Below are 8,431 nucleotides of genomic sequence, written 5' to 3'. Positions count from 1 at the left end.
GATATTGTCAGTGCTGCTTCCCTCTCTTGTCCAGAATTGTAAAAGTTCATTGATTTTGCTTCCAATTTCCACCCTGCTCTCACTTTCACCTGGTCTATCTCTGACTCCTCCCCTCCTTTCCTCAACATCTCTGTTCCCATTTCTGGGGATAGACTAGCCACTAATATCCACTATAAATGCACTGAGTCCCACAGCTACCTGGACTATATATCCTCACCCCTGATTCCTGTAAAGACTTAATCCCATTCTCCATCAGATATGTTCAGATGAGGCAAACTTTGACAAGGGAGCTCTGAACTGTCCACCTTCTTCCTCAACTGAGGATTCCCCAGAACTGTTGTCAACAGGACCCTCAACCAGATTCAACCCATCTCCCACACTTCTGCCCTCACCCCTTCTCTTCCCCCCTGCAATAGCGATAGGGTTCTCCTTGTCTTTACCTACCATGCCACCAGCATCCACATGCAGAAGATCATCAGACGCCATTTCCACCACCTCCAGTGAGATGCCACTACAAGACACACATTCCCCTCCCTTGCCCGCCTTCCTCAGGAACCGTTCCCTCCAGGACACCCTGGTCCACTCTTTGTTCACCCCCAACACCCCCCCGCCACAGCACCTTCCCCTGCAACTGGCGAAGGTGCAACACCTGCCCATTGACCTCCTCCCTCCCCACCATCCAAACATACCTTCCAGGTGAAGCAACACTTCACCTGCACTTCCCGGAACCTAGTCTACTGCATTTGCTGCTCACAATGTGTTCTTCTCCACATTTGAGAAACAGAGTGTAGACTGGGTGACTGTTTCGCAGAACATCTGTGTTCTGCTTGCGAAAAAGAACACGAGCTGCCCGTTGCCTGCCACTTTAACACACCACCCTGTTCCCTGGCGAACATCTCTGTCTCAGGCTTCCTGCAGTGTTCTAGTGAAGCTCAACATAAGCTGGAAGAACAACACCTCATTTTCTGCTTGGGGACATTGTAGCCCTCTGGACTGAATATCGAGTTCAATAATTTTTGGGCCTAAACTCTCCCATGTCCTAGTCCACTACCACACATACCAGGCCTTGTTCTGCCACTACCTATTGTTAGTCACTCGCAGTCCCCAATAACAACTATTCACCCTCCCAGCCAGATCGTTATCAACTGCTTTGTCATTCCAACTGCTCTTCTCTCTCTTCAGGCTCTATCATAGGATCATTTACTACCTACCCGATCCCCCTCCCTCTTTTCTAACATTTTCCCAGCTATCATCACTTCTGAAGAAGGGTCACCAGTCCCAAAACGTTAACACTGATTTTTTTCTCCACTGACGCTGCCAGACCTGCTGATCTATTCCAGCAACTTCTGTTTTTGTTCCAGATTTACAGCATCTGCAATTCTTTCAGTTTTTATTTAATGAGTATCTCTGAGATGTTGCATCTTGTGGTCCTTGATGCCTGAAAGGAAAAGAACAAGTTTCTTATTAGCATGGCGAATGAGCTGGAGGATGAAGTAGAATTGCAGAGTGGTGCAGTGCTGAGCCAGCGTGTTGCGATGCTGTTCGAGAGAAAGTTTGAGAGTGTGCATGTGACGCTGTATGGAACTGAGTGTGGATCCCAGGTTGCAACGATTTACGCCGTTTTCAAAATTTCCAGTTTGCAGGCTGCAGCCGCCTCCTCTTTACCATGAACGTGCAATCCCTTTAGACATCTATTCCCCACCAGGAGGGTATTAGGGCTGTCCGCTTCTTCCTGGAGTAAGGACCTGAACCATCCCCACCCACCACCACCCTCCTCCGCTTGGCGGGATCATCCTCACGTTCAGCAACTTCTATTTTAACTCCTCTCATTTTCATCAGATCAGAGGGGTGGCCATGGGTACCTGCATGAGCCCCAGTTATGCCTGTCTCTTCGTGGAGTACGTGGATCATTCCTTGTTCTAGTCCTATTCCGGACTCCACCCACAACTCTTTCCCCGATACATCGACAATATCATCGGTGCTGCTTCCCTCTCTCATCTGGAATTGGAAAAGTTCATCAACTTTGCTTCCAATTTCCACCCTGCTCTCCCTTTCACCTGGTCTACCTGTCTCCTCCCTTCCCTTCCTCAACATCTCTGTTTCCATTTCTGGGGATAGACTGGCACCCAGCTACCCGGACTATACATCCTCACATCCTGCTTCCTGTAAAGATTCCATCCCATTCTCTCAGTTCCCTTTCTCGGTGACATATATTCAGATAAGGGAAACTTCAACAAGGGAGCCTCTGAAATGTCCACCTTCTTCCTCAACTGAGGATTCCTCAGCACCGTTGTCAACAGGGCTGTCAACCGGGTCAGACCCATCTCCTGTATTTCCACCCTCGTCCCTTTTCCCTCCCGCTACAGCGATAGGGTTCCCCTTATCCTTACCTACCATCCCACCAGCATCTACATGCAGAACATCATCAGACGCCATTTCCATGACCTCCAGCGAGATGCCACCACCAGACACATATTCCACACCCCTCCCTCGTCTGCCTTCCACAGGGACTGTTCCCTCCAGGACACTCTGGTCCACTCTTCCTTCACCTACAACACCCCCCACCACCCCATACCACCTTCCCCTGCAACTGGCAAAGGTGCAACACCTGCCCATTTACCTCCTCCCTCTCCAGTATCCAAGTGCCCAAACATAGCTTCCAGGTGAAGCAACACTTCACCTGCACCTCCCAGAATCTAGTGTACTGCATTCGCTGCTCACAATGTGGTCTCCTCTACATTGGGGAAACAAAGCATAGACTGGGTGGCCGCTTCACAGAACATCTAGTTCGTACATGATAGAATACAGAACTTTAAAGTACAGAAGATGCAATTGGGCTACAGTGTATGCATCAGCTCCACAAATGTTCACCCAGCTCATCCCATTTACCAGCCCTATCTCTGTAGACATTTAAATTCATAACTTTCAAATGCATGTCCAGTTCCCTTTTGAATTCACATCTACAAATCTTCCAGGCAGTGCATTCCAAATCCTAACAACTCTCTGAATAAAGAAGTTTTTTCTCATCTCACTGCTAGCTTTTTTGTTGACAATCTTGAAATTGGGAACCCTATTTAGTGTAATGCCAGCTAATGGATACAGAATATCCTTTTGTTATCCTGTAAAATTTTTCATAATTGTAAGCACCTCAATAAGTTCACATCTTACTCTTTTCTGCTGTAGGAAGAATAAGCCTAATTTCTCTCATCCTCCTTAGATTCAAATCCCTCACACACCTCTAATGGCCGTGGTGAGGGAACGAATCATAAAAGTTCAAAATGTGAGTTGGAATCAGTCTGCATGGAAAGAAAAAGCAAGGGAAGAAGCCCTTTGGTCAGAGTAATTTTCAGCCCACCATACGGTACATCTGAAGTAGTACATTGTATAAAGCAGGAAATAATGAGGGCTTGTGAGAAGGGCACTAGGGTAATATGGGTGGTTTGAACATGCACATTGACTCGATTAATCAATCTGGCAAGGGCAGCCTTGAAGAAAGGCTCAAAGAGCATATGAGGGATTTCTTAAAACAGCTCGTCATGGACCAACCAGAGAATGGACTACTTTAGATTTGGTATGATGTAATGAGGAAGGATTGATAAATAGTCTTATTGTTAAAGATCCTCTTGGATAAGTGACCACAACATGCTAGAATTTCAAATTCAGATTGAAAGAGTGAGGACAGAGTCGCATGTGAGAGTCTTAGGGTTGGACAAAGATAATTACACAGGCCTGAGGAAGGAGTTGGCCCGAGTTGAACGGGCAAAAACATTAAACGGCAGGACAGTTGAAGTACAGTGGCAAATACTTAGGGAGATGCTAAGTAAGTCTTAATTAAATTATATTCCTGAGAGGAAGGTGAAAAATCATCATCCATGTCTTCACAAGGAAGTCAATGATAATTGAAGGCAAAAACTAGGGCATATCATACTGCACAAGGTAATTGCGTTGTGGAGGATTGAGGAAGACGATGGCAGAATGGTATTATTGTTGGACTGTTAATCCAGAGACACAGGTAATGTTCTCGGGACCTGGGTTCAAATCCTGCCATGACAGATGGTGGAGTTTGAACTTGAATCTGGAATTAAGAGACCGATGGTGACCATGAATTCATTGTCAGGGAAAAACTAATCTGGTCCTTTATGGAGGGAAACTACCATCCTTACCTGGTCTGGCCTACATGTGACTCCAGATGTACAGCATTACTGTTGACTCTTAACTATTCTCTTGGTAATTAGGAATGGGCAATAAATGTTGACCCACCAAGAGTCACATGCATCCTGTGAATGAATAAAACAGAAAACTTTAAATATGAGCAAAGCGTCATTAAAAACAAGATCAAATGAGCTAAGATGAACTACGAAAGGAAATGAGCAGAAAACAAAAACTCTGAAACTTGAAGTTTCTACAGGTATATAAAAAAGAAGAGAAGAATGAAAGTAAGTGTTGGCTTCTTTAGTGGAGGAAAATGGCAAGGTAATAATGGGGAACTCAGAAATGGCAAAAGCATTTAACCAATACTTTCTGTTTTTTACAGTGCAAGATAATAATCTGTCCCCAAAAACTGCTTTTACTACAGAGGATCTTGGTGGACTTACCATGACTAGGGAGAAGGTATTAAGTAAACTGATGGCCTTAAAGTTAGGTAAGTCCCCGGGCCATGATGGCCTGCACCCTAGGGTATTACAGGAGGTGGCATCAGAGATAGTAGTGCATTAGTTATGGTATTTAAAAATTTGTTGGACTCTGCAAAGGTTCGAGTGTATTGGAAACTTAGTAATGTGACACCTTATTCAAAAAAGGAGATGGGCAAAAAGTTGGAAACTGTAGACCAGTGAGTTTGAACTCTATCTTATCACCTGGCAGAGTTGCTTTGTGTTGTCCAATCACTTATTCCTGATCTTAGTTTCTACATTTCTGTTATCTTTAGATACTGAAAAACAATGAGAGCATTCTCATTACCATGAAGGCTCTCCCTTTCAGAATGATGGGCACAACTTCCAAATGAGATTTTTAAGCAGCACCTGGCAAATACTTGGGAAAGTTTCATGGTTTAGCAGAAAGATCAGAAACATAGGGCAAAGTGAAAACCTCATTAAAACTGGTTTAGAAATCAAATCATGTTGAATAAATGTCTTTAATAGTGCAGATTCCTTTCATTTGTTCCTATGAGGTGAGTTTCATTAGCAAGGCCAGCATTTACTGCCTCTGTCTAATTTCCATTCAGAATATGGTGGTGAACCCCAGTAGTCCTCATGGTGCAGGGACACTAACAGATATGTTTCAAAGAGAGGTACAGTATTCTGAACAAGTGACATTTTGGGACAATGATATAGATCCAAGTCAGAATGCTGTGTGACCTTGGAGATTTTATTTCTCTTCACTTGATGCTCACAAGCTATGGAAATTGTCTACATTTTCTGTTTTTAAAAATGAATGTCATAGCGTCATACTTGGAGTCATACAGCATACAAACAGGTCCTTCAGCCCTGTGACAGCCAAAAAACTCCAAGCTACATTAATCCCATTTACCTTGGGGTCTATAGCCTACAATGCTCTGGGATTTTAAGCGCTCATCCAGCTGCTTCTTAATTGCAGCGTTATCTTGTATTATCTGTGACTTAAGCTGTCAGACTGTCTTTTCTTTCAAATTGCCCACAAAATTCTGCAAATAAATCACACAAATTCAAAGACAGTGAGGAGTTCATCAGATCAATAAAAATGTCTACATTGTTCAACAATTATCAGAAAATCAGATTTTCTTCTGAATTCATTTGGGACTTTAACAGAGATAGACCAGTATTAATTGCCTCTGAGAAGTTCCAGTCCAGTTGGTGTAGATGCATCCACCGTGCTGTTGGGAGGGAATCCCAACAGTGCATATTGTGTGTTGGTGTTGCAGAGAATAAGGGTTACTGGTGGTGGATGGAGTATTAAACATGCCGCCTACTTTCTCCTCAATAAAAGTTGTTGCAGCTGTGCTCAGCCAGGTACCAAAGGATCTTCCATCACACTCCTGCCTGGTGCCATATAGATAATGTATAGACTTTGGGGAGCTTTAGGAGCTGAGTTACTTGCCATAGAATTGCTAGCATCTGACATGCTCTTTTACATGGCTTGAATTTCTGGTCATTAGTTATGCACAGGATATTTGTCGTTGGAGATTGATTATGCCACTGAATATCAAGGGGGTGCTTTTGGATTCTCTCCTGTTGGAGATAATTACTACCTGGCCATATTGAAGAACTATTCTTGTTTGCCGCTTATCAGCTAAACCTGAATGGTTTCCACATATTTCAGAGATTGTGAAATGGTGCTGAGGAATGGGTTTCAGTTTGGTTGGTTCGCTGGTGTTTTCCTCCTCTGTGAATGTGGTCTGTTAGTTTGTGAACATTCCAATCCTGACTCAGATATTCTCTTTGGAAAAACACCTTCCAATCACAGGAACATGGAACCGGATCATGGAAAAACTCAGCACGATCATTAGCACTGGGACAGCTGGGAGGAGGGAGAGGGATTTAATTTGATTTATTTATTGTCATGTGTACCTTAATACAGTGAAAAGCTTTGTTTGCAAGCAGTACAGCAGATCATAGTAAGCAAGGACATACAGATCATAGTTGAAAATAATCTTGGACAGAGTGAGACAAACAGGTTACACTGCACAGGATATGCACAAGGCAAGAATAACAATGACAAGATCAACGTTATTTGAAGATCAATGTTATTTGAATAACAGCAGGGAAGAAACTGTTCTTGAACCTGCTGTTGTGTGTGTTCAAATTTGGGGAGGATAGATGGAAGTGTTAACAACTGGCAGGAAAACTAAACCACTCTCAAAGTGAGTACCTAGCAAGAAGGAGTTTAAGAAATTTTGAGAAATAACACCCTTGCAGCTAAAAGTCTGTGCTATGATGAAGGAAAAGCTGTATGCCTGTCATTGCTGTAGTTAAAATAGCAGTGACGAACAGCTAGAACAATGTTGGTGCTGTTGTTGGAAGAGTCTTTCACAGAGCATGTGAATTATCCTGGATGTTTTCAGAGATGGCTGGGGTGTCCTAGGTTGTGGAAGTGCTGATACTCAATGAGGTGATGATAATTTGTAATGTAGCCACTGACAGAACCAGCCATCAAGTGCCATTGGTCAGTGCTTCAGAATATATCAAAGCTTTCATGGCTGCCACCACGTAGAATCATACAGTAGAGAAGAGACCCATTGAGTCTGCACCACCAAGTGCTGATCCAAGTACTTTTTAAAGTTTCTGAGGTTACCTGCCACAACCACCTTCCTAGGCAGTGTATTTTAGACACATCTCACCCTCTGGCCTCAAAATATATTCCAGAAACTCTCGCCTTTCACTTTAAAAGTGTGTCCTCTTGGTCTTGACCCTTCGAATAAGGGGTACAGCTGCTGTCTGTTCACCCTGTCCATACCCCTCATGCTTTTAAACAGCTTTATCAGGTTCACCACTCAACCTTCTCTGCTCCAAAGAAAAATCAAGCAAATCTAGCCCCTCTTCATAGTTTGAGTACTCTTACGTTTTGTTACTTCTTATGTAGTACATCAATTCACATTTATCAGTGTTAAATTTCATTGGCCATTGATGTGGCCATCTGAACAATCTGTTTATATCCTCCTGTAACCTAACACTTTCCTCCTCACTGTTTTCACCCGGCTAATCTTTGTGTCATCCATAAAATTACTTATCATTCCACTGCCCTATCCCCTACATTCTCATCATCATCATTTGTGCATATGACATACAAACCTTGATTTTCTTCCTGTTCTCCAGAAGTTACTTGCAGAGGAAGAACTGAAAATTCCACTCTCTTGTTTTTCTTATTTTGATGAATTTACAGAGCGATGCCATCAAGGTCGTTTATGAAGGAGCCACAAATAGTATTTTGGACATGGAGCTAAATTCTCTTTTTACATTCTGCCCTTCTGCATATTATATTCATTAAGCTTGTACATCATTAATGTTGGATTAGGTTTTGGCAGCTTGCATTGCAACATTTGTATTTTATGTGTGCCTGGAACATGTTCTTTTTAACATTCACTGAAATAGTCTGAGCTGAAGGATTTTTTTTTCATCTGCCGGATTGACACAGACTCATTCATTAAGTTTGTTTAAAAGAGCTGGGGCGATGATGATAAAGATTCAATTAAATTCTACATTATAGACACACTGTAGGAGCTGAAATCACATTTTCATGTGTATATTTAATTGGTAGCAAATTATTAGAACAAACGTCCACTGTTGTTCTTATTGGAAAAAAAACTGAAAAAATGTCACAATGCACTAGGGGAGAAAAACATGTCCTCTGCACTTGATGGAGGTACAGAAATGCAGAGTGAATGCACAATGTAAACAAGAATCAAGTGTTAGGAAAAAAAAGTGTAAGAAGTCTTTTCTTAATTTTGATTAGAAAC

At 42.6% G+C, this 8,431-nt stretch overlaps 1 long non-coding RNA gene across 1 annotated transcript; it reads left to right on the top strand.

The window, feature by feature from the left end:
• Positions 1–4,555: 4,555 nt before the first annotated feature.
• LOC125484900 lies at positions 4,556–5,145 on the top strand. The gene is made up of 2 exons (XR_007263702.1): positions 4,556–4,642; positions 4,928–5,145. It is a non-coding gene; the product is annotated as an uncharacterized LOC125484900 (long non-coding RNA).
• Positions 5,146–8,431: the final 3,286 nt, after the last annotated feature.

This window comes from Rhincodon typus, chromosome 14 (assembly GCF_021869965.1).
Source record: "Rhincodon typus isolate 14 chromosome 14, sRhiTyp1.1, whole genome shotgun sequence".
NCBI classification, from domain to species: domain Eukaryota; kingdom Metazoa; phylum Chordata; class Chondrichthyes; order Orectolobiformes; family Rhincodontidae; genus Rhincodon; species Rhincodon typus.
The sequence above is the reverse complement of the archived record's forward strand: the minus strand, read 5'-3'. Positions and strand labels throughout refer to the sequence as shown.